Source organism: Myotis yumanensis, unplaced genomic scaffold, assembly GCF_028538775.1.
Source record: "Myotis yumanensis isolate MYYU_CA2020_CCGP unplaced genomic scaffold, mMyoYum1.0.hap1 SCAF_4, whole genome shotgun sequence".
In the NCBI taxonomy this organism is placed as follows: Eukaryota; Metazoa; Chordata; class Mammalia; order Chiroptera; family Vespertilionidae; genus Myotis; species Myotis yumanensis.
In genome coordinates, this window is record NW_027223755.1 from 91,710,765 (window position 1) to 91,734,495 (window position 23,731).

Below are 23,731 nucleotides of genomic sequence, written 5' to 3' on the forward strand. Positions count from 1 at the left end.
TGCTCGTAGAAAAGAAACAGCATATCTTTATCCCAGAACTCTATCATGACCCCAAGAACTGACATCTCTACTTGGGTACCTCACAGGTATCTTGAATTAATAAGGACAAAAGTGAACTCTTGATGGTCTTAATCTTAGTAAACGACAACTCTATCCATCCAGATGCCTACCCCAGAAATGTGGGCATCATTCTTGACACCTCTATTTCCCTCACCCATGACATCATATTTCTGACCACGATCCATTGATCATACTTGTTCTACTTCTCTAAGGGTCAGGGCTTGCTGCAATAACAAACAACTCCAAAATCTTAGTGGTTGAACACTGCAGGGAGTCAACTAGAGCTCTGCCTGACTCTGCTGGGCTTAGTCTCAAGGTGTAGGTCAAGTTCAGGTCTATGGCATGTCTCTCATCATTCCAGACCAGGGTGATGGAGCACCACCACCACCACCAATCCGGGGCTTGCCATCCTCATGGCAAATGTCAGGAACACAAAAGGCTTACAGACCTATGAGTCCTCTAAAAGCCTCTTCTCAGACTCGACTCTGTTGCCAACGCATGTCATGTGGCCAAGACCAAAAACAGTGGAGTACGGAAGTGCATTCTTCCCATGGCAGAGGGGAAAATAATATTTTCTGAACAATGATACAGTCTCTCATGGCCTCCAAAATGTATCCCAGATCCACCCACTTCTCTACATCACCATTGCTCCCACCTTGGTCCAAGTCACATTCATCTCTTGCCTTCCAACTAGTCTCCCTGCCTCCTGTGACCCCTATAATCTGTTCTCCACACAGGAGCGAGCAGGACCGGTTGACAGTGTTGGTCAGTTCATTCGGAACGCTCCAATGCTTCCCATTGCACTCGGGGAAAATCCAAATTCCATATCCCAATCTCTAAGGTCCTACAAAAGCTGCAAGGCTATTTAGCCGGGAGTACATGGACCCCCATAGGGAATCAAACTTCCTTTCCTTCACCCTCTTTCTTCATTCATGCTGCAGCCTCCCTTGCCTTCCTTCAGCACCCCCTCAACTCACCACTGTCTTCTCTATCTCCCAGTCATTCTAGTTGCCATTCCCTCCCTCTACCTGAAACCCACCTCCTCCCCATTCTCCTTGCTACCTAGACTTCCTCCCACTAATCTTGCAGATCTAAGCTAAAATACCCTTACTAAGAATGTCAAGGGACCCTAGTCTAAATGGACTCCTCATATTAATTTTAAATAACCTATGTTTATTACAAATTGAAAATATAGCTGGACAATTATAAGCTTGATGTCTATCTCTCTGCTACAAGATAAAGTCTGCGTGGGCAGGGGCTGTCTTTTACCCATAACCAAGCCAGCAGCATTGGACACAGTTTGCATAGTAGGTGCTCAATGACTGGTTGTTGAACAAATAGCAAATTGCCTTTTACTGAGCACCTAAGTGCTTTCTTATATCATCCTCATGCCTGACCCAGGAATATTAATCCAAGGAAACCAAAGCTCAGAAAGGTAATGTGCCTAAAGTCACATCACTAGGAAAAATCAGAGCCCAGGTACAAATCACTTGTGTCTATTTCAAGAGTCCACACAATTAACTATTGTGTTATGTTGCTTTCTAAGAGGAAACCCATGGGTAATTTCTCCGGTCCTGAGAAAACCTGTCACACTCCATTATTTGCAACATAACCAGCTCCAAAGAGGAGAAAATCAACTCCTTCCTCCTGCACAAAATACATCTGAAAGTGGGCACAGAGCAGGGCTCATGGAGGGCCTGAGGCTGTCCCATTCTCCCCTCCACCCAACCCCCACCGTGAAACATGTAATCTCTTTAAGGAATTCAGTGAATTCCTTAACGATCCAAGATGGAAATGAGGATTATGTCACAGGCAGTGCCTGCATAAGGGCCAAATAGATAGTACAGACAGTAGTACACTAGAAATATGATGCGATCTTTCTCTGCCTCAGTTTTCCCAGTTGTAGAATGGGATGATAATGCTAGTATCTTCCTCAGAGTGATGTGTGAAGGAAGCAATAAGATAAAGCATGGGAAGTGCTCAATTACTGCCTAGTATATGGTGAGCATTCAGTAACTGCTGGCTATCCCTGGAAGGCATGCCCTTTGCAAAATGCAAGGCACAGCTTGTCATTTTCCAAAACAAAAATGATAGAGTGACACCTATAGATACCACAGTTATAATGGTGAAGAAGGAAATTCCATGAGAAAACTGCTGGAAACAACTTTTATTATGACTAATGGAGCCCTGGGTTTTGAGACAGAAAATTCAGGATCAAGACCAGATTCTGGGTCTGACCATATGACTTTGGGCAATGCTTTTCCCTCAGACGGCTGTTTTCTTGTCTAAAGTCAAGGAAGCTAGTGGCACTACTTCTCAAACTTTTCATTCCCTTACCACTTTCACAGTTTTTACTGCAAAGTATCTACATACCACCCATGCTACTTTTTAAATATTTTTATTTATATCCATTTATTCAACAAATATGTCTTGAGCACCTATAATATCCCAGACATTCCTCTGGGCATTGATGCACTGTTCTGGATGACCTTTTTTATTTTTAATATCTACTTTACTGCCAACCTAATCAATAATATCCATGGGATTGATAAGGTAATGATAAGTCTTTTTTTCTAATGTACATTAAAATAAATGCACAAATATTAAGAGGAAATGGGTTCATTCATGTCTACCTCTAATCTCAGGGACGTAAGGTGGGTGCTGTTGGACACAAGGCCTTGGATGATATCTAAGACCCCTTCTGAACTCCTCTGAAGAGAAGATTGGCCCAGCTTATCTTTCTCTGCGAGCCCACTCTGCTAGAGTAATGAACAGAGTGATGTCAATTGCGAGATTATTGAGCATTTACAACAACTTTGTTTCCCAGCCAGAGACCAGGGCTCCGTCAGTCAGTTTGAGAACATTCTTGAACTTCCTGGCTCTCCGTTTTCAATTCACACTCCAAACTTCAGGCACTTTCATCTCCTTCTCTTCAGTTAAAAAGGACGTTCATTTATACCCAGGTGAAGATGTTTTCATCTTCAAAGACTATTATCAACTTTCAATGGCTTCTCTATATCTGTCAGAGAAAAGGCTCCCAAGAAACCACAGCCATCATAGTAGACAGCTCTTACCAAACAAGGTTTCATAAGTTATGCATAATGAGTCAAAAATATATGTTCTGAGTTGCCTTTGAAATCCAAAAAGGAGGTTTGAAAAGGAATACTTCCCCACCAATCAATTAAAAACGCCTAAAACTTCAGTAGAAAAATGGACTAAGGACATGAACTGATAATTCACAGGAGGAGAAATACAAACAACCAATAAGCATGTGAAAAGGGGCTCACTCTTTAATAGTCAAAGAAAATGCAAATTAAAAAGAGAGAGCACTTTTTTTCAGGTTTCAAGTTAACAAAGGGTTATAGCATAATATTTTCCCACGCTAGGCTAGAGTGGGGTGAAATAGATTCTGGTGTTGGAAAAATGGTGCTTCTACATTTCTGGAAAGCAATTTAATATCATGTTTCAACATCCTTCAATGAGGTTATAATTTTTGACTCGGCAATTCCTCTTCTGGGAATCAAATATAAGAAAACCATAGTTCTGTCTGTCAAGTATGTTTGGTTTAATGGACAAGGATGTCCATCATGATGGTATACCTAAGGTCAGGGTTTCTCAACCACAACACTATAGACATTTGGGGTCAAACAGGTTGTCTTGTGCATTGTAGGATGTTTAGCAATATCCCTACACTCTACCCACTAGAGCAGCCGTGGGCAAACTACGGGCCGTGGGCCAGATCCGGCCCGTTTGAAATGAATTAAACTAAAAAAAAAAAAAAAAGACCGTACCCTTTTATGTAATGATGTTTACTTTGAATTTATATTAGTTCACACAAACACTCCATCCATGCTTTTGTTCCGGCCCTCCGGTCCAGTTTAAGAACCCATTGTGGCCCTCGAGTCAAAAAGTTTGCCCACCTCTGCACTAGAGGTCAAGAGCACACCCACCCACTCCAGTCATGACAATCAAACTTCTCTCCAGACATTGGCAAATGTTCCTCAACATTGCAAAGACACTGTAAAATTCCCATTGAGAACAACTGATCTAAGGATAAAAACATTAAAACCACCTAAATGTGTTTAAGTGTAATAAAATTTTATAATAAAATTTATTTTTACAAAAGAATAAGTTATGGTCTGTTCATATGACAAAGTGTTATGTATTAATTTAAAATGTTGCTTGTAATGGGTATTTAATGACATGGAAACCTAATTATAAGAAAATGGTAAGTGAAAAAAAGCAAAGAACAAAATTATTTAATTAGCCACATATTCTTAGAAAATCAGACTGACTAGAAATAAAGCAAGTGCCTACTGTGATAATCTGTAGGTAGTAAGATAAAAAGCAGTTTTTTGTTTTCTTTTTTATTTATTTTTTTTTAATATATTTTATTGATTTTTTACGGAGAGGAAGGGAGAGAGATAGAGAGCTAGAAACATCGATGAGAGAGAAACATCGATCAGCTGCCTCCTGCACATCTCCTACTGGGGATGTGCCCGCAGCCCAGGCACATGCCCTTGACCGGAATCGAACCTGGGACCCTTCAGTCCGCAGGCTGACGCCCCATCCACTGAGCCAAACCGGTTTCGGCTGTTTTCTTTTTTAAAACATCCATTAGTTCTATAATCCCAGAGAATGGATTTCTAGTCTGAAAAACATGGCTTTAAATCCCAGAACTGCTACTTTCTAGCTCTAATTTACTAATTCTTTTTTTTTTTTCTTTCAAAAAATTATCTTTATTGTTGAAAGTATTACAGATGTCCCCCCTTTCCCCCCATTGATCCTCTTCTCCCCACACTCTCCCCACCCCACCCCCAGGCCCTCACCACACTATTGTCTGTGTCCATGGACTATGCATATGTGCATATAAGTTCCATGTTTAATCCCTCCCACCCCAGCCTTCCCTCTGAGACTCCCTCAATCTCTCAGAGGCTTATTATGGAAAAGCAACATTATGGAGGGAAGTTATGCCCTGATTTCTTTCAAATAAAATGACAAAGCAGATTTCTTAAATAATTTACAAAGGGCAGAAATTGCTGAGCAGTGCTACTCCTCGCTGCCACCCACAGTGCCCGGTGCTGAGAACATAAATGGGTACCCGTAGGCCCCAGGTCTCAGAGCCTGGATATCTCTCCCATCCTGTTGGGGTCCAACCCCAGCAGGTCCAGGGGCTCCCCAAAGGTGTGGATGGAGTCGGCGAAGAAGGAAAGACACGGAGACAGGGTTCACTTCATCAGCATAGCGAGGTTCTCCCTCCAGGATCTCCAGCCAAGTTCTGTGTACAGGTTCTCTTGCTAGGTTCTCCAGGTTCTGTAGCCAGGTTTGGTCGCCAGGTTCTCCAGCCAAGTTCTGTAGCCAGGTTCTATCCAGGATCTTTTGCCATGTTCTCTCTCTAGGTTCTGTGTAGGATCTCCAGCCAAGTCCTGTCTCTAGGTTCTGTGTCCTGTTACATCTGTATTCATACCAGTTGATTTTAATCCTGTCAATTTCTATTGCAAAGGTTAGGGTATTTCTTATCTCCATTCCAGGGAGTAAAGATTATGTAGCTTAAGCGTGATTGTTCGTAGTTAAAGTGATTACCCGCCTGGCACTTAGTTAAGGGATTTTATTCCCTCCCTAACTTCAGGGAAAAATCCCTACCTGGGGAAACAACCTTTCTTGGAGAGGTGACCTTGGTTAAAACACATAGCGCCAAGAAGGGGAGCAAACATATTAAGAACAGTATGCCATATACGCCAGATCCCTTGAAACATATGCTGTGCAGATGTTTCTTCCCTGCAGTGACTGTGTCAAGCAGCAAGGATGGACCGGCTCCCAGCACCATCCCTTCTTTTGGGGCAGGCATGGGAGCTGTGCACCCAGGAACTGGGTCTGCGGGGAGTCACCTCCTGGGCTGTGGCAGGCGGTCTCTGCGGGGCTCAGATGTGGTCCAAGCAGGAGAGCAGAGGCCCCTGATCAGCCCCCACCTGGGCCTTTGCTTGTCAGGTCCTTGTCAGCAGTGGCCCAGGGGCACTGCCAGCTCCTGGGGGCTTCCTCCAGGAACTCAAGGGTGCGCAGGCATGGATCCCACGTGTGGGGGTGTAGGGGTCAGGTATGGCTCACTTCCTGCAAGAAGGAGCTCTCTTCTTGCCCCTCATTGTGCTTCAGCGGGGAGGGAGGAGGACACCAGAGCCTTCCCCCAGAATGAGGAGCTGGAAGGTGGTGGGTGAGGTCAGCAGCTCAGGTCTGAGCTGGTAGGAAGATAGCACGCTGCCCACTCTGCTGGGCGTCAGCTCTGTGGGTTTTTCCAGGAGTCTCAGTTCTTTAACGCGCCTCCAAATCTGCACACGCGCTCATGTAGGAGGAGGAGGAGAGGAGGAAGAGGACGCTGGGAAAGATGCTTGCGAGGAAAGATGCTCAGGAGGAGGGCATTCCCTGAAGGGCACTCCATCAGTCTCGAAGGAGAGAAACGGCCATGTCAGCGCTCTCTTCAGCCGCAATGGCCTCGTCCAGCTCCTGGAGGTGCTGGATTCCTGCCCCCACGGGCTCCAGGTCACTGTCGGATTCACTGGGGGAGCAGAGGGGCTCTGTAGAGGAGTAGGGGCTCCGGAAGGCGGCCTCCCTCCTGGACCTCCGCAGAGGGTGGGCACGTGGGCCCGTCTGGGTGGAGCGGCGGTGACGCTCCCACCCCCAGGGGCCCAGAGTTGAGCAGGCAGGGCCGGTTCCAGAAAGCCGGGTGCTCCTTTGGCTCAGGCTGCGAGCTGGGGGGCTACCGCCCTTCTGTGTTTCTCTCTTCCTCCTCCTGGCTTTCACCTGGGTTTCCACCAGCCACTTGGTGCCACTTTGGCAGGACTCCTGGATTCTCTGGGACACGGCACCCAAGGCGTTCTTAGCTGAGCGAGCTGCAGCCTGGAGGCCCTGCTGCTCTGGCTCTGGGGTTTCCAGGCGTTTCCAGGAGGGGCCCGCCCCTAGGTTGAGGCTGACTGCTCTCAGGGGCAGCCTCCTTTGGAACTGTCTGCAGAGGGAGCCCAGGGCTCCGTCGGAGGCCTCCAGATGGCCAGCTGCAGGCTGCAGCTCATCGCTCTCCTCCAGCTGCTGGTGGTCGTGGAGAGACCTCCTGCGCATGGACGTGCTCACGCCGGGCCACCGAGAGGCCATCTGTCTGTTCTGTTCACCAGACCCCCAAAGCTCCCACGCCTGCGAGATGCTGAGCCTAATTTACTAATTCTTAACTTTACTAACTTTTCATCTGCAAAATGGACATTGCCATGTGCCTATTGCAAAGAGTGGTAAAAAGTCAATGAGATTATGCATGTAAAGTGCTTAGCAAGGTGCCCAGTAGGTTGTCAGCATTTAGTTCAAGGTTAGTTCTCATTAACAGGTACTACCTTTTTAATTAAAATATTTTAAAAAGAAAACAAATACGCAATGAAGGAGCTTATCTGATTTCTCTGGAGAGAGACACTGCCTGAGCATGAGTGATCGCTGATGATTGGGGACCTGACATTGGGAGTTTGTGACAGAATGACAGGGATGAAAAATCCACTTGGCAGAAGTGGACAACATGTGGGAAAACATTATTTGAATTGGACAGGACACTGAGAGAGCTTCAAGTCAAGAGTACTGAGGTGTCAACAGCCATGAAGAGTTTAAATGCCTAACAGTTTAAACTACCCATGAAGGCTTTTATAAAGAGCCTCTGGGCCCAGTTGGTGTGGCTCAGTGGTTGAGGGCTGACCTATGAACCAGGAGGTCACAGTTTGATTCCCAGTCAGGGCAATTGCCCAGTTGCGGGCACGCAGGAGGCAGCCAATCAATGATTCTCTTTCATCATTGATATTTCTATCTCTCTCCTTTTCCCTCTCCCTTCCTCTCTGAAATCAATAAAAATATATTTAAAAATAAATTAAAAAGAGCCTCTGGGAGTCAGATCTGGAAATGTTGCTGTGCCTGTTGTGGTCTGTTTGGACTGGAACCTGGGGAGTCAGGAGTCCCAGGTCATTGGAGGAGAATCCAAGAGAACTGTGGGTAAGTAGGGTCATTGTGATGGGCTGAAAGAATGTGCAGACCTCGCTGCCTCGTTCTGCCAGTTCCCTGGCCTTTCTGGGTCTCTGAGTGTTGATGTAGTTAGACAAGTAGAATGGCTTATTGCATCAGAAAAGAACTGAGGACCAATCACCTCAAGGTGAATCCTGGGTCCGCCACATACTTGCTATTGTGACTCTGGGTGAGTTACTTACTTGGGGGACCTACGCAACTACGAGAGGTGCATGATAGTATCTACAATGTGCCAACTGTTCAGAATGGTGCCAGGAAGCACCCAGCAAATACTAGAGGAAATGGCAGCCCTAATTGCTTTTTTAAAATGTTACTCCAAACATAGAACTAGAACCTTCCTCAAAGAAGAATTAGTCTTTTTGAAATCTTGAATAGGAGGCAGACCAGGGAACATCAGCACAAAGGATGAAAGGTAAGTCTTCAGCCTCATCAAGAACGCTCAGGTGGTCCGGGGCTTATCACAATGCTTCTGACCACCGTTCTCTCTCCCCCTCAGCACTGATTTACCTGTGCCAGGCCCTGGGTAGGTCCTAAGGCTACTGAGATGGCCAAGAAACAGTTCCTTGGCCTCAAGTTGCTCAGAATCCAGTGGAGAAGATAGATATGGAGGACACAGATACACGTCATTTGAGTGTGATACCATCTAAGTGAGAAGAGGAAGCAATATCATCAGGTCAAAGTTAGTGCTCAGGCCCTAAAGCCATGCTATCTGGTTTTAACTCCAGATCTTGGAAGCCATGAGAACCTGGGCTGATTATTTCACCTCTCTAATCCTCAGAATTTTCATCTGTAAAATGTGAATAATAATGGTATTGCTTCTCCCTTATATGGTTGTTGGCAGGACAAAATAAGGGGAAACCTTTAGAACCAGGCCTGGAACAACAGCTAGTGTTTAATAAATATTAGCTATTACCCCGATTAAAATCTGGGTGACGAGATGTATGGATCCTGGGAAGAAAGTCTGATTGTCTGACCTGCAGGTGGGTGAGACCCTTCCAGTGACTCAGCCATCACCTCCAATATCCAGTCGGGCAGCCCTCAGGGCTCATGATCTCACCAGGTCTGAATGTCCCCCATCATCACCACCCAGATCTAGAGGAAACTTTCTCAGGAATCAAGATAAACACTTCCATTATTTTTTTACCACCTCCCCCCAAAACCATAAAAGACTCGTGGCTGTAAAGAATAATTCATCCATTTTCTAAAGGGAAAGGAGACTCTAAATCCCTTCTAAAAACAATATCGCACTTTCCCCATCTCCCCACAAAAAAATGAAAGGGAGGGAGGGAGGAAGGGAGGGAGGGAGGGAGGGAAGGAAGAAAGGAAGAAGGAAGGGAGCCCTTTAACAGGAGCAGGAAATAGTGGTGAGGAAATCACTGTGGTTAATGCCGGCCTGTCTGAGGATGAGCACTGAGGACGAGAGCTGGACACCTGACCACACTCACTCCCAGCCTCACCTGACAGAACAGACAGGTGTCTTCCCTGTGACTCCTCTGCCTGAACACCTGCTCATCCAGAAGCCCCCCAGGGTCACCCTGGGTGATGCTCCAGCTGAATGGACTCTCTTGTGCTGATTTCCAACAGAAGCCAATTCTTCCTCTTGCCTGGCATGAGCCTGGACGTTTGGGCAGACCAAGTGCTTGAGGCTTTGTTGAACAAGGGAGGCATTGTGATGTCCGGGAGAAATGCCACCACAAAAATGATAAATTTGGGCCAGCCTGCCTGCTCTTCTCAATTCCTGGGACACACATTCACACACACACACTCACATGCACACACACAAAACACACTCACACACACTTCTGAGTAACCCCATGTGTGCCTATTTGACAGAATGAGAGACAAAGTATTTAACAACCCTAACAGCGCATCTACTGACCAATCAGAATGGACACTGACCATAGCTTTGGAGAAGGTTCTGGAAGTCCCCTGCTGATATCCTTTTAGTTAAAAAGTCATGGGTTTAGGGAATCCAAGAGAAGCACCAGGGTGGCGAGGAGCACTTGGCTATTTCTCAACTGGCATAAAAGTGTTTCAGCAGTTTAATGCCCATGAGGGGTGCTCTTGTGCATACCAACTGTCGTCAACAGGGTTCCCTAGAAGTAGAGTGAGGGCAGGATTTGTATGTGGGTGATTTATTAAGAAACTGTTCCCAGGGGTGGGGGGGGGGGGGGAAGGGGGGAGACAAGCAAACAAACAAAACAGTAAAGAAGCCACTTAAGCAGAACAGAGAATGGAAGGAAGCCCAGCCAGCATGAGGGTTTTAATCCAAGACCCACAGGTGACAACCTCCACCTGATCCCACAGGGGAGTCTGTTGGTCTGATCTGAGGCGAGAGAGTGGGCTTTCCTGCACAGGACGTCACCAGTGAAGGGCTGTCCTGAGCACAGGACATAAAGCAAAACAAAGAAGCTCCAGGAGGAACCTGGGAAGTCCTCTGAGCAAGAGCCATGGGTACTGCCTGTTGGAAGCAAAGGCCCAGGAAAGTCAAATGTTGGGGACCATTAAAATTGGTAAATAAATAAATAAATAAAAATTTAAAGATATTTAGTGAAGCGCCGGCACTGTCCACAACACCAGCTGAATGTAGCTCAAATCCTTAGGCGGGAAAGAAATATGTATAAACGATGAGTATAGTCAAGTGCCTAAGGTGCCACGGGGTCCCTGCTCAGGTGCTCAACATTTCTCTTATTAGGCAGTTTATTTCTGGGTGAACTCCTTGCCTCCAGTCTCATCCCCTTCCATCCCAAAGGGTAATAAGAGCTAAAATGTATAGAGGCTCACAATGGGCTCGGGATCAATGCCGATGTCATGTCCAACCTCACAACAACTTCTCAAGCGGGTCATGTTCTTTCCACTTTCCAGATGAGCAAACTGAGGCTCAGAGAGCTTAAGAAGCTTGGAAAAGGCTTCACCACAAAGCACTGGTAACAGAAAAATTCCAATACATCTCAAGTCTGCCAGACGCCACAGCTCATGTCCTTTCCAACCCCATCCCCACTCAACACTGCCTGCTTTCGATGCAAACACGACTCAGAAGCAGATCCTGAGATGAGGATTCATGTGCCATTCGGGTCATGTGCAAGGTATTAGAAAGGAAGTGCTTGCAGAAGAAACTAGTAAGGAATGTGGGAAGCAGGACAGGGAAGGGGAATAAACAGAGCAGGGGGTGATTTTAGGGAAAGTGCCCATCTCAGCCTGGTCCCAGTCAAGCTCTGGATTATACATAAATTAAGCTTCAGGGTTAGTTCCAACTTGACACAAAAGAACGGCCTCTCATAGGCCTGCACCACTCAGGACCTCAGGGCACACAGATGCCCAAGGAAGTCCTTCAAAGAGAATCAGAGGAGCAGACCTTGAGAAGCAGAGCCTACAGAAGCACGCCTAAGGATTCAAGGGAGATCCGGACAAAGCACGCATCCATCATTCTTATCTCAGCCCAGCAGCACTTTCCAGAACCCTAGCCTTCACACTCCACGCACCAATTTCCCTACTACACGGTGGGGGGTAGATCTCCTTTCCTGATATTCTAAAGATCATCTGGAAATCCATCTTCAAAAGCTGATTACCTGAGCACAGCTCTAATCTAAGGAAAGTATCCCATTCCTACTTCTATCGAGACAGTTACCTTGTCCCTGGGTCTTCAGCTTTATTCATACAGATACCAGAAAATAAGAGAGAATTTGACTGTTCGCCGAACTTGGGCTCATTGAGCTCATATTTGGGGGCACAATGAAAGGCCACTGAGATTTCATATGAAATCCTTCTATAAGAAAGATGATTGAATACATTACAGGGCTTCAATTTTTTACCATGGAAAGATATTGAATGTGCCTTTCATTTCTTTCTGCCGCTCAGTGCCTCTGTTCATTTCCTTGATGCTTGAGGCGCCAATATTGAGAAAGCCTAAAGAGATGGGAATCGGTGTAATGACAATGGAGTGACAAGAGCAAATTGGTAAGAAGGACGGGGGCCCCGGGCTGGAAAAGCTGGGATTGCATGAATGCCATGTCCCATATGGGGAGTCCAAGATGGTCTTGAGCTTCAAAATCAATGTTACTTACCAAGTATTTAAATACAAATCACCAACAGCCAAGTGGAACGGGTGCCAATATGGGAGTCATGAACAGGATCCAATGCCGAGAGCCAACAGGCACTCATTATCTTAATTATGTACCATTTGGTTATAAGAAGCAGAAAGCCACTCAAGCTAGGTTGTGCTAAAAAGAACTTTAATTAAAAGAATCGGACACAGAAAATAGGACTCAAAAGGGTGAATAACTGGAAAGTTAAAAAGCGAAACCCCTTGCCAGGGCCGGTTTGGCTCAGTGGATAGAGCGTCGGCCTGCGGACTGGGGGGTCCCGGGTTCGATTCCGGTCAAGGGCATGTACCTGGGTTGCGGGCACAACCCCAGTGGGAGGTGTGCAGGAGGCGGCTGATCGATGTTTCTCTCTCATCGATGTTTCTCTCTATCTCTCTCCCTTCCTCTCTGTGAAAAATCAATAAAATATATTTAAAAAAAAAAAAAAAAGCGAAACCCCTCTCTCCTGGCACCACATTAACAAATATAATGTTTACTGAGGTCCTACTATGTTTCAGAGACTATGCTGAATGCTTTGCCTGCATTATCTCACAGTTTACCCACACGAAAACTCCCTGGGTTACATACATCCCCATTTTTCAGACAGGTACTGTGACTCCAAGTTAAGGAAATTTCTCAAGGTTTCACAGCTTGCAAGTGGCAGAATTAGAATTCACACCCTGCCCTGACCGGTGTGGTTCAGTGGGTAGAGCATCGGCCCGCACACTGAACGGTCATGAGTTTGATTTCTCATCAAGGGCATGTACCTGGGTCACAGGTTCAATTCCTGGCGCCAGTCAGGGCACATGCGGGAGGCAACCAATGGATGTGTCTCTCTCACATCGATGTTCCTATCTCTCTCTGACAACCTCCCTCTTTCCCTTCCACTCTCTCTAAAAAAAAAAAAAAAAAAAATCAATGGGAAAAGTATCCTCCTCTGGTAAGGATTTAACAAAATAAAAAATGCAATCCACACCCCGTCCTCCAAAGTCTGCCCTCTACCACCAGCCACATGAGCTCTATCTCCGCATCTCTCTCCGTCTAATATATTCTGAAAGCATCTTCCTGCAGGCTGGCTCTCCCTGTCTCATCAGGCTTGCAGAAGGGCAAAGGGCCCTCTCAAATCCGGTTCTCAATGGCACCTGGAGGAAAATACCAGGATGGGAGACTTGCGCCAACCCATATCGATAACTACATTCAGTGGCAGCTGTTACCACCCAGTGAGAGTGTCTGGGCCTTTTAGTCCAAAATCTCAAAAGTAAAAAGTCTAACTGGCTTCTCATCCCTTCAGATGTGATGATGGGATGGGCAAGATCTCACCTTATAACCGGGCAGCTATTGCGTGGGGTGGCAGCTTCTCTGTGTGTGAGTAGGGAAAATATTGGCACCTATCACACTCACATTTACCCAACACTTCTTGAGTGAGCATCTTATACTTTACCAGGTGCCACAGCTTCCCGGAGAAAGAAATGAGCAAAACAAATCAGAGAAGAGGTCCTAAAGATGCAAGGGCATGAACCCAGTCGGAATGGATAAGTAGGCATGAGCCACTGAACAAAAGGACAGTGCACCCTGGAAAAGCAGGCCCTGGAACTGGGAGCAATGGAAAAGCAGTGTGAAAGACTAGCAGCAAATGAGGTTCAAAAGGTAGGCAAAGGTTCGTCCATAAGTGACCTGTGCTAAGGAGAGAAATGTAATGGTTTTCTCCAGAGGCAATAGAGTCTAGTGCAGCGGAGAGCTTTCCATGATGATGGAAATGTTTAAAATCTGCACTGACCAAAATGCAGCCACTAATTGCACACTTGGCCATATGGCTAGTACGACTGAGGAACTGAACTCTTAATTCTACTTAATTTTCATTACTTTAAATTTAAATGACCACGTGTGGCTAGCAGCTGCCATACTGGACAGCAGAATCTAGACATTTGAAGAGTACAATGATTTTAAAAGAAAAACACACTGGGTTACAGATTCCAACAGAAGTAAAAATATTAGAACAGATGGACTTAGAATTTTAATTCAGCCTTTTATTAAACATATTAAGGAGATAAAAGAAGACATTAACAATATGCAACAAAAACAAGAAAATATTTCAAAGAACCAAGCTGAACTATCAGACACGAAAAATGTAATGGCTGAAATAAAGAACACAATGGATTGATAAATGGATGTAGAATGGATACAGCTGAAGAATGAAGTAATCAACTGGAAGACAAGCTTGAGGAAATCTTCTAGAAGGAAGAAGAGAAAGCAAAAAAAAAAAATCTTTTGAAGTTAAGGGTTATGGAGGGCAGAGGAAATCACTAACATCAAAATAAGAAGATTCCAAACAAGAGAAATAAAAGCGGAGAGGAGTAAATATTTGAAGAAATCTGAAAACAAATTTCTCAGAATTTTTTAACAAGGGGTCTAAATCGTTCAAAAAGGGAGAAAGAACAAAACCCACATCTAGACACATTATAGTAAACTTTAAAAATTATCAAAAGCAAAGAGGAAATTCTAAAAGCATCCAAGGAGAAAGAGAAGATAACATTTTTAAAAAGAAAGAATAAGACTGACATCAGAATATTTTCATCAGCAATGTTGGATGCAAGAAGACATAAAGTAATATTTTCAAGAAATTAAATGAAAAAGCATAGAACTTAAAATGTTATGTTCAATAAAGCTGTCATTCAAATATGAAGATATGATAAAAAATAGTTTGGGCCTGGCCGGTGTAGTTCGTTGGTTGAGCTTCCTCCTGTGCACCGAAAGGTTGCTGGTTCAATTTCCATGCCTTGGTTGCAGGTTTGACCCCCAGTTGGGGAGCCTACAGAAGTCAACAGATTGATGTTTCTCTCTCACATAAATGTCTCTCTCTCTCTCTCTCTCTCTCTCTCTCTCTCAATCTCTCTCAATCTCTTTCTCTCTCTCTCCCTTCCTCTAAGCATGTCTTCAGGTAGGGATTAAAAAACACATATATATGTATATTTTCGGGCATAAAAACCTCAAAGATTTGCCACACTATGCCCCACACGAAAAACAGTTTCGGATGAATTAGCCAAATAAAAGACAAGCCATCCAGGAGATGGTACCAGACATAATGATGTAAATGATCAAATGCCTTGGGAAAGTTAATGCTTTCTTTAAAGAATATACCAAATGAAATAAGAAATTATATCCATAAAAACACAGAATTAAAAGTCCTTAAAAAGATCTTACTCAAAGTGTAGTCCCTCAACCAACAGCATTAACATCACCTGAACTTGTTCAAAATGCAAGAACTGAGGGCCCACCCACAACCTACTAAAACAGACTTTGAATTTTAATAAGATCCCCAGGTGATTTCAATGCACTTTGAAGTTTGAGAAGCAGTAATCTAGATAATACAGTGGTTCTCAACCTTGGCTGCACATTAGAATCACCTGGGAATCTTTTTAAAATCCTGATTTCTGGGCCTCATCCTCTGGAAATTCTGTTTCTTTGCTACTAATGTTGTAGCCCCACCCCATAACAAAGCAACAGAATTTCCGGAGGATGTGGCCCAGAAATCAGGATTTTAAAAAGATTCCCAGGTGATTCTAATGTGCAGCCAAGGTTGAGAACCACTGAGATAATATCAATGTAGTAGGGAGGGAAGAGACAAAGGAATGGAAAAACATGTTAGGTTTTATCTTATTAGAGGGGAGATAGAAACATCCACTTTTGAAAAAGAGAGCAAGAATTAAAGATAAAAAAAGTGAGACATAGTAAAGTACATTAGAATGGATAAACAGCAGCCAAAACAAATGAACTATAACAACATTATGAATACATCTTAGTAAGTGAGAAAAAAAGGAAGTTGCAAAAGATTAACAGCATCATGCACATTTTACAAAATTAAAAGCAACCAGTATTTAAAATATAAACATTTAGAAATATAAATGGAAGCAATAAATATATTTTTTAAAAAGAAAGCAAATGATGAACTGGACTGAGAATGGTGGTTGACTAGGATAGAGCAAGCCAGGGAAGGGGTGAGGAGCTGGTATAGAACCCTGTGATTAGATGCACATTATTGTCAATATTCTAGCTTTTGTTTGCCACATGAGTTCAGAGGTGCTTATTACATTATTTAAAATAATAATGAACTATAACTATTAAACATAATTAACTACACAAAAGCAAGTCCTGTATGGAACAATGAGAGTGTTATCAATCAAAAGATTATGATCAGTCCAGGTTTGTGCATCTGAGGTCCCATCCCCGGGCACAGGGTCTTGGTTATAGCAGATACTCAAAAGGTGCTTCATGAATAAACATTGAGGATTACTTGGCCAGCCATGTAAAGGATCAGAGAGGGATCAGATAAAGACCAGCAAGGAGGATGTGGCTGTCTAACCCAGACAAAACTCCATGGAGGCAGAAGTAATGGGAACAGGTGAGAAGAGGTTGGTATCTGAAGATTTAATGTCATGTAGAATCCACAGAATATGGTGGTTTATTAGATATGGAGACTGAGCGGGAAGAGGAATCAAGGTTGTATATTTTCAGGCATAAAAGACCTCAAAGTTTTGTCACACAATGCTCTACCCAGAAAACAATTTTTAATGAATTACCTAAATAAAAGGCAAGCTATCCAGAAGATGGTACTAGACATAGAGATGTAGATGATCAAATGCCTTGGGAAAGTTGATGCTGTCTTTAAAGAATACACCAAATGAAATGAGAAATTACATTCATAAAAACACAGAATTAAAAGTCCCTAGGTCCTACTCAAAGTGTGGTCCCTAAACAGATCACAAACCATCCCATAATTCAAAGATACTGTTTTATTTCCCCAATATTTTATTACAGAAACTTTCTAATATACAGAAAATTTGAAAGAATTGTATGGTGAACACCTACACACTCACACCTAGATTCTACAATTAACACTTGGGCATATTTTCTTTCACACACATCTATCCTTTTATCTATCTCTCAGCTACCCATCAACCCATCCTTTTTATTTTCTTTTTTAAACATTTTCTCTTTTTTTTAAATATATTTTTATTGATTTAAGAGAAGAAGAGAGAGCAAGAGATATAAACATCAATGATGAGAGAAAATCATTGATCAACTGCCTCCTGCATGCCTCCTTCTAGGGATCAAGCCCGCAACCGGGGCATGTGCCCAGACCAGGAATCAAACCATGACCTCCTGGTTCATAGGTCAATGCTCAACCACTGAGCCACACTGGCCAGGCCCATCTTTTCTTTTTTTAAAGCAGGGGGTTCAGGTACAGGTTCTGTCAAATTGCAATGGGGAAAAAAAATTTAACAGAAAATGTCTCACCTCCTTAAACATAGAAACCAAATATTCTGCAACGAATCAAACCACACCCTACACCCCATTCAAGGTAACTACACTTCTTTGAGGCTGTTTATAATGTCATTCACATTAGATATTAAATAGATTACTCTGGAAACAAATACTGTTGTCTTTAATTGTTCTTTATGGGAGTTTTATGGAGGTGGCAATTTGCATCACTGGCATTTGATCTGGGGCATTGAAATACAGCCATTGCCTAATGTTTCAAATTATTTACCATTTACATGGAGCATAATTAAATTCAGAGTACTTCAAATAATACTCAGACGTCACTTATAATCAACATCCACTCCTTGAGTTACATAGTTCTCTTCCTTCTCTATATAAATCAGCAATCACAATTTGATGAAAGAGGGCCGCATTTATGAAAATTCTTCCCCCAGGGGGGAATAGAAGTCAGGTTTGTTTCTTCCAGAATAAACAGTGAGCAGTCTGCTTCACCATAGCAAGTTGGCGCCATTTGGGCTAATGAAAGTTTGATCTAGATGTAGGCCAAATTAAGGCTTCCATTTTATTTTCTGGAGAACAGTATCCTATTGCTGTGTCATCTGCCCATTTTCAAGTACTCTCTTTCTCTCTTCCTCCCTCTCTCTCCAGCCTCTGTCTCTGTACCACCCAGCCCCTCTACAAGCTTCCTCCCCACTCTCCACACTCTTCATATAAGATGAATAACTCCCTCTCAGTCTTCACAATTTTGCTCAGGTGTGAGCTCCCAACAAGCTTTATCTGAACAAGTTGGACTGTGTTCTCCACCATAAGTGTTGCTCTATCATGAGTTCCCTGAGAGCAGGGGCCATTTCTTTCGTTTCCATGCCCAGTGCCTAGTACAGTATCTTCCCCTTCTCATTCATTCATAAGACATTGGTTGGCATCTACTAGGAGCTATTCAGGCATTTGGGACACAGTGGTCAATGAGAAAGGAAATGTCCTGCCTTCATGGAGCTCACAGCACAGTGGGAACATCACCTCCCACACACGCCCATGTTCAGGAGCTGCCACGTTCCTTTCAACTGGAAAGACACAAGAGAAACCTGGATTCAAGTCATGAACCCAAAACTTCCTCAACCTGTAGCCTCGGGCAAATTTAGACTGACCTTTCGGGACCTCCGTGCCTTCATACATTAAATGGACATGATAAAAATCTACCATGCAGAGTAGGTTATGAAGACTCAACTTCTAATTCATGTAAAACCGGCAGCCTTATCATTATCATCAGTCATCCAGCACAAAAATCTTCAACATATCATCATATAAGGATACGAAACCAAAGGATTCCAAACCAGTGTTAGAGCTCTGTAGTAGCTCCCTCTGTACCCTCACATTTCCCAGGCTCCTCCTTCCCGGGAGGACCTGACTGTACAAGCCCCTTGAAGTTAGGCATAGCCATGGACTTGCTTTTGCCAATGACATGTAAGTGGAAGCTAAGAGCCACTGCATGACCTGCCAATTTCTCTTCCCCTGCCTTGGAGATAATGGAGGCCTTCATGAGCTGGGTTCCTGGGACAGTGCAACTTGGAGCAGAACCTCCGTGCAATAGACTTGTTGTGTGAGTAATAAGCCTTTTGTTTTGAGCCACTGAGATTTGGGGAATGTTTGTTACTGTGGCATAACCAACTATCCTGACCAACACACAATCCTCCTACCAAGTCTGATCCCGGAAAAATGTCCAACATGCTCTCTGCCCATACTGCTCCCTCTGCTCCCACATTACTCACGCTCCTCCAGAGAAACTATGCAACCCGAGATGTTCTTTTGGGTCATCTTAAGTAGCACCTCTTTCTAAATGCCTTCACTGGTTTACCTTCAGCCGTTCTCCTCTGAGGCCCCAAGACATCTGCCCATTTCCACCACACGATCTCATTTTCTCTACCGAGGGGGACATTCTAGGCAAAGCCAGGCCTGGAGCCAGGGTGGTCTGACTCAGCCACGAGGTCTTACTGTCTCCCACCATGATGCTCAGCTCCCTGAAAACCACTTGATACTCCACCCCTGGAAAGGCATTTTGCAATAGAAAACCACAGCCACCGTTCAGCACACCTGGGCTGATTCAGAGATATCCTGAGAATGAGGCAAATAGCTTTGGCCCAAACATATAGGGTAATTGAATTTTGGAGGAATTAAGCATCTTTCCAAATCTCCGCCAGTCAGTTGAGACGGTAGCGGAATACGTTGCTGAATCTCCGACCTCTCAGGCTAAGAGATGATGCACATGTGGCAATGACCACAAAAGGACAGAAGAAATCTACAGGGCCACACTCTTCAAAAATTAATGAGTTTCCTTCCCTAGAGCCATCAGTGGGGAAGGCAACTCATGACTGGTTGGGACATGTTGCCAAGTGGAAGTGATTGAGCATCACAGTAAAACTTAGATTCGTCAGGATGCCCGGGGTCATCAGGAATTAAAGTTTAACTAGAAATTTGTATTGGTTTCATGTTCCCTGGCCCAAAATGCTGCTCAAATAAATGAAGCTATTATCCTTCTTTATAAGGCAGGCCAGCGAGTTTGACTTCAAGTCCCTCGAGGATGACCAAGAATCTTGTCAAATATGTGGGTCATCATCCAGCTCCTCCCAGACTCCTCACTCAAAAACTCTATGTTACACTCACCAAGTCCTGCCTCGGCGAGGCCTATTCATAATGCCATGCCTCTGCCTGAATGCCCTTCCCTTGTCATCCCTACCTAAATATTTCTCATAACCCTTAAAGTTCCATAAACCCCAACTATTCTGACAGAGCTGAGAGCTCTGATCCCCTCACAATACTTTGTGTACGTGATTGTAATAGCTTTGATCACAGTCTCTGGCAATTCATTTGTTGGTTCATCTGTCTCCCCATCCACCTACCCCTGCCCCCAACAACAACCCACACTTAACCAAAAACTCCTCAAGAGGAGGCACTGTAGCTTATACAGTTTTGTGCTCCAGCACTAAATATGGTGTTTGGCCACAACAAGTGCTCAGAAAATACCTGTTGGATGGATGAATGAGTGAATGAATGAATGAATGAATGAGAGTATTGTACATGTAGGTTAACAATGTATAGTCTGAATCTCAGCTAACTCTGTAGCAACCCCCAAAGTTTACAGAACTAAAGAGAGAGAGACATAGATACAAATGATATAGATATCAATGTAGATATCTACTAGTAGAGAGGTAGAGATAGAAATGAGAGAGAGAGAGAGACCAAGATGGCGGCGTAGGTAAACACCGGAGACCGCTGCCGCAAACAACCATTTCAAAAATACAACTAAAAGACTGAACGGACATCACCCAGAACCACAGGAAGGCTGGCTGAAGAGAGACTCTACAACTAGAAGGAAAGAGAACAGCAAATCGAGGCCCAGAGGCGGCGCAGTGTGGAAAATACAAAGGTACCGAGGTGCGCGCGCAAAGCGGGCTGGTGGCTGAGGGCGCGGTTGTCGTTTTCTGCCGGGAGTGAGTCTCAGACTCTGGGCTCCAGATCCGGGCGAGTCTCTAGGGACCCAGACTCAAACGGGAGAAGCGGGATTATCCGGCATCAGTTGGGACCTGAGGGCAGCTTTCTCTCCGAGGTTTGCAGCGGCTGCCGGGGTTCTGAGAAGCAGAGCCTCTGGGAACGGGACTGAGTGTGGCCATAACTGCTCCCTCCGCCCGCCCTGTTGATCCCGCCCCGCCCAAAACCTGCGCACAGCCATTTGCCGATCGCCTCAGGCAAAGGCTGGATTAGCGCCTCCCCAGAAGGCAGACGTTTTCCACACAGCTGATTTCCACAGCCAGCCGGCCTGGTGGTCAAACCCCTCTAGTGTTAACTACAACAATTAAGGCTTGGCTAGAACAAGACTGCGCACAGAGACCACAAGGGGGTGCACCAAGAAAGCATAAAAGATGCGGAGACAAAAAAACATGACAGAAATGGAGGATATGGAGCTAAGAATCGCAATTTTGAGGGCTTGCCATAAATTTGTGCAGAGCCTCACGAAAACTAATGAGACCCTCGATGCTACGATAAAGAAATTAGAAAGTAAGCATACACGGACTGAAATAAAGAATATTATACCCAATAGCAGACCAGAGGAGTACAATAATCAAACCAAAGATTCGACAAAAAACACCCAATTGGAAAAGCAAAATGAAAAAAGAATCCGAAAGTGTGAAGATAGTGTAAGGAGCCTCTGGGACAGCTTTAAGCGGTCTAATATCAGAGTCATTGGAGTGCCAGAAGATGAGAGACAGCAAGATATTGAAAACCTATTTCAAGAAATAATGGCAGAAAACTTCCCCCACCTGGTGAAAGAAATGGACTTACAGGTCCAAGAAGCGCAGAGAACCCCAAACAAAAGGAATCCAAAGAGGACCACACCAAGACACATCATCATTAAAATGCCAAGAGCAAAAGACAAAGAGAAAATCTTAAAAGCAGCAAGAGAAAGAGGCTCAATTACCTACAAGGGAATACCCATACGACTGTCAGCTGATTTCTCAACAGAAACTTTGCAGGCCAGAAGGGAATGGCAAGAAATATTCAAAGTGCTGAATACCAAGAACCTACAACCAAGATTACTTTATCCAGCAAAGCTATCATTCAGAATTGAAGGTCAGATAAAGAGCTTCACAGATAAGGAAAAGCTAAAGGAGTTCATCACCGCCAAACCAGTATTATATGAAATGCTGAAAGGTATCCTTTAAGAAGAGGAAGAAGAAGAAAAAGGTAAAGATACAAATTATGAACAACAAACATGCATCTATCAACAAATGAATCTAAGAATCAAGTGAATAAATAACCTGATGTACAGAATGAACTGGTGATTATAATAGAATCAGGGACATAGAAAGGGAATAGACTGACTATTCTTGGGGGAAAAAGGGGTGTGGGAGATGCGGGAAGTGACTGGACAAAAATCATGCACCTATGGATGAACACAGTGGGTGGGGAGTGAGGGTGGAGGGTGGGGTGGGAGCTGGAAGGAGGGGAGTTATGGGGGGAAAAAAGAGGAACAAATGTAATAATCTGAACAATAAAGATTTAATTAAAAAAAAAAAAAAAAAAAAAAAAAAAAAAAAAAAAAAAAAAAAAAAAAGAAATGAGAGAGAGAAAGAGAGAGAGAGAGAGATGCATAGGTAGTTCTTAGTTCCAAATAATTTTCACACTAACCTAAAAATGCCATAGCATAGAGTAAGGACACAAGAAAATTTTTTTGTAGAATCAACAGACAAATAGAATGCAAAACAGGCCAGAATCCATGGAGCAATCCTCTAACGAGAAAGCTAATATAAATAACTCCATGGGTACCACGAAAATTGAGCTGAACACTGAGCTGAAAAGGAGCTAGGAAAGTCTGCCAAATACTGGCTTTCTTCATTTTTATAGGATTTTCTTTACTTAGGCTGCTTTGATTAATTGCCTTACAGATCCACCCCAAGAACAACAATGATGGCATTAATAATAATGGCGATCACAGAAATAATCGGGTACAGCGCGCGTGGGTCTCAGTGCTCATCCTCCTGAAGAGAGATGATCCACACAACAGCACAGGGTGAGTAAGGAGATTCATGAATTTTTTTAAACAACAGCATCCCCAGAGCACAGGGAGGGTGCTTGCCTGCACAATTATGCACCAAATTAGGCCACAGTTCCCCTCACCCCCTCCCCAAGCTTCAGAGGCTGACTCATGCTTCATGGGAAGACCTTTTACCCATTCAAGACCAGGCAGCCCGCCAAGAGACGCGCGGGCTTCTGCCTGCCTCTCCCACAGAGCTGGGCACAGCCTCCGTCTCTCCCATTCACTTTCTTCCCTATCAACGATCAGAGGCAGCCTGAGCTTCCTGACTCCTGACAAAGGCTTCACGACTTACTAGACAGCCTGCAAAGCAGGCAAGCTGGGCCCGCACAGCCTTCCCTGCACAAACTCAGCACCTGGAGGGGGAACGAGGTCAGCGGGGGTCATCGCTGAAATATTTGCTTCAATATTTGGGCTTGTCATTTAGGATGAAAAATTAGTACCCCTCTTACTCCCAGGGACCAGACTCTCTCCAAATTCCCATGACTCTCCCCAACTGTCTCCTTTGGTCAGCCTCTGTCTCGTGGGATGAGTGTTCGATTCACTCACTCATTCATTCAGTGACTATTTTGTGAGTGCTTACTATGTATCAGGCCCTTCCAGTCTCTCTAAAATCAATGTTTAAAAAACATATGTTAAAAGTATTTACATCTATAAAGTTGCCTATCAAGGTAAACATCCT

General features: G+C 44.2%; 1 protein-coding gene and 1 pseudogene across 2 annotated transcripts in view; both read right to left on the reverse strand.

Moving 5' to 3' along the window:
* SHISA9 (shisa family member 9) overlaps window positions 1-23,731 on the reverse strand; it is a 286,934-nt gene that overhangs the window by 197,498 nt on the left and 65,705 nt on the right. The window lies entirely within an intron of this gene.
* On the reverse strand, window positions 6,346-7,200 carry LOC139008234 (protein PIMREG pseudogene; annotated as a pseudogene).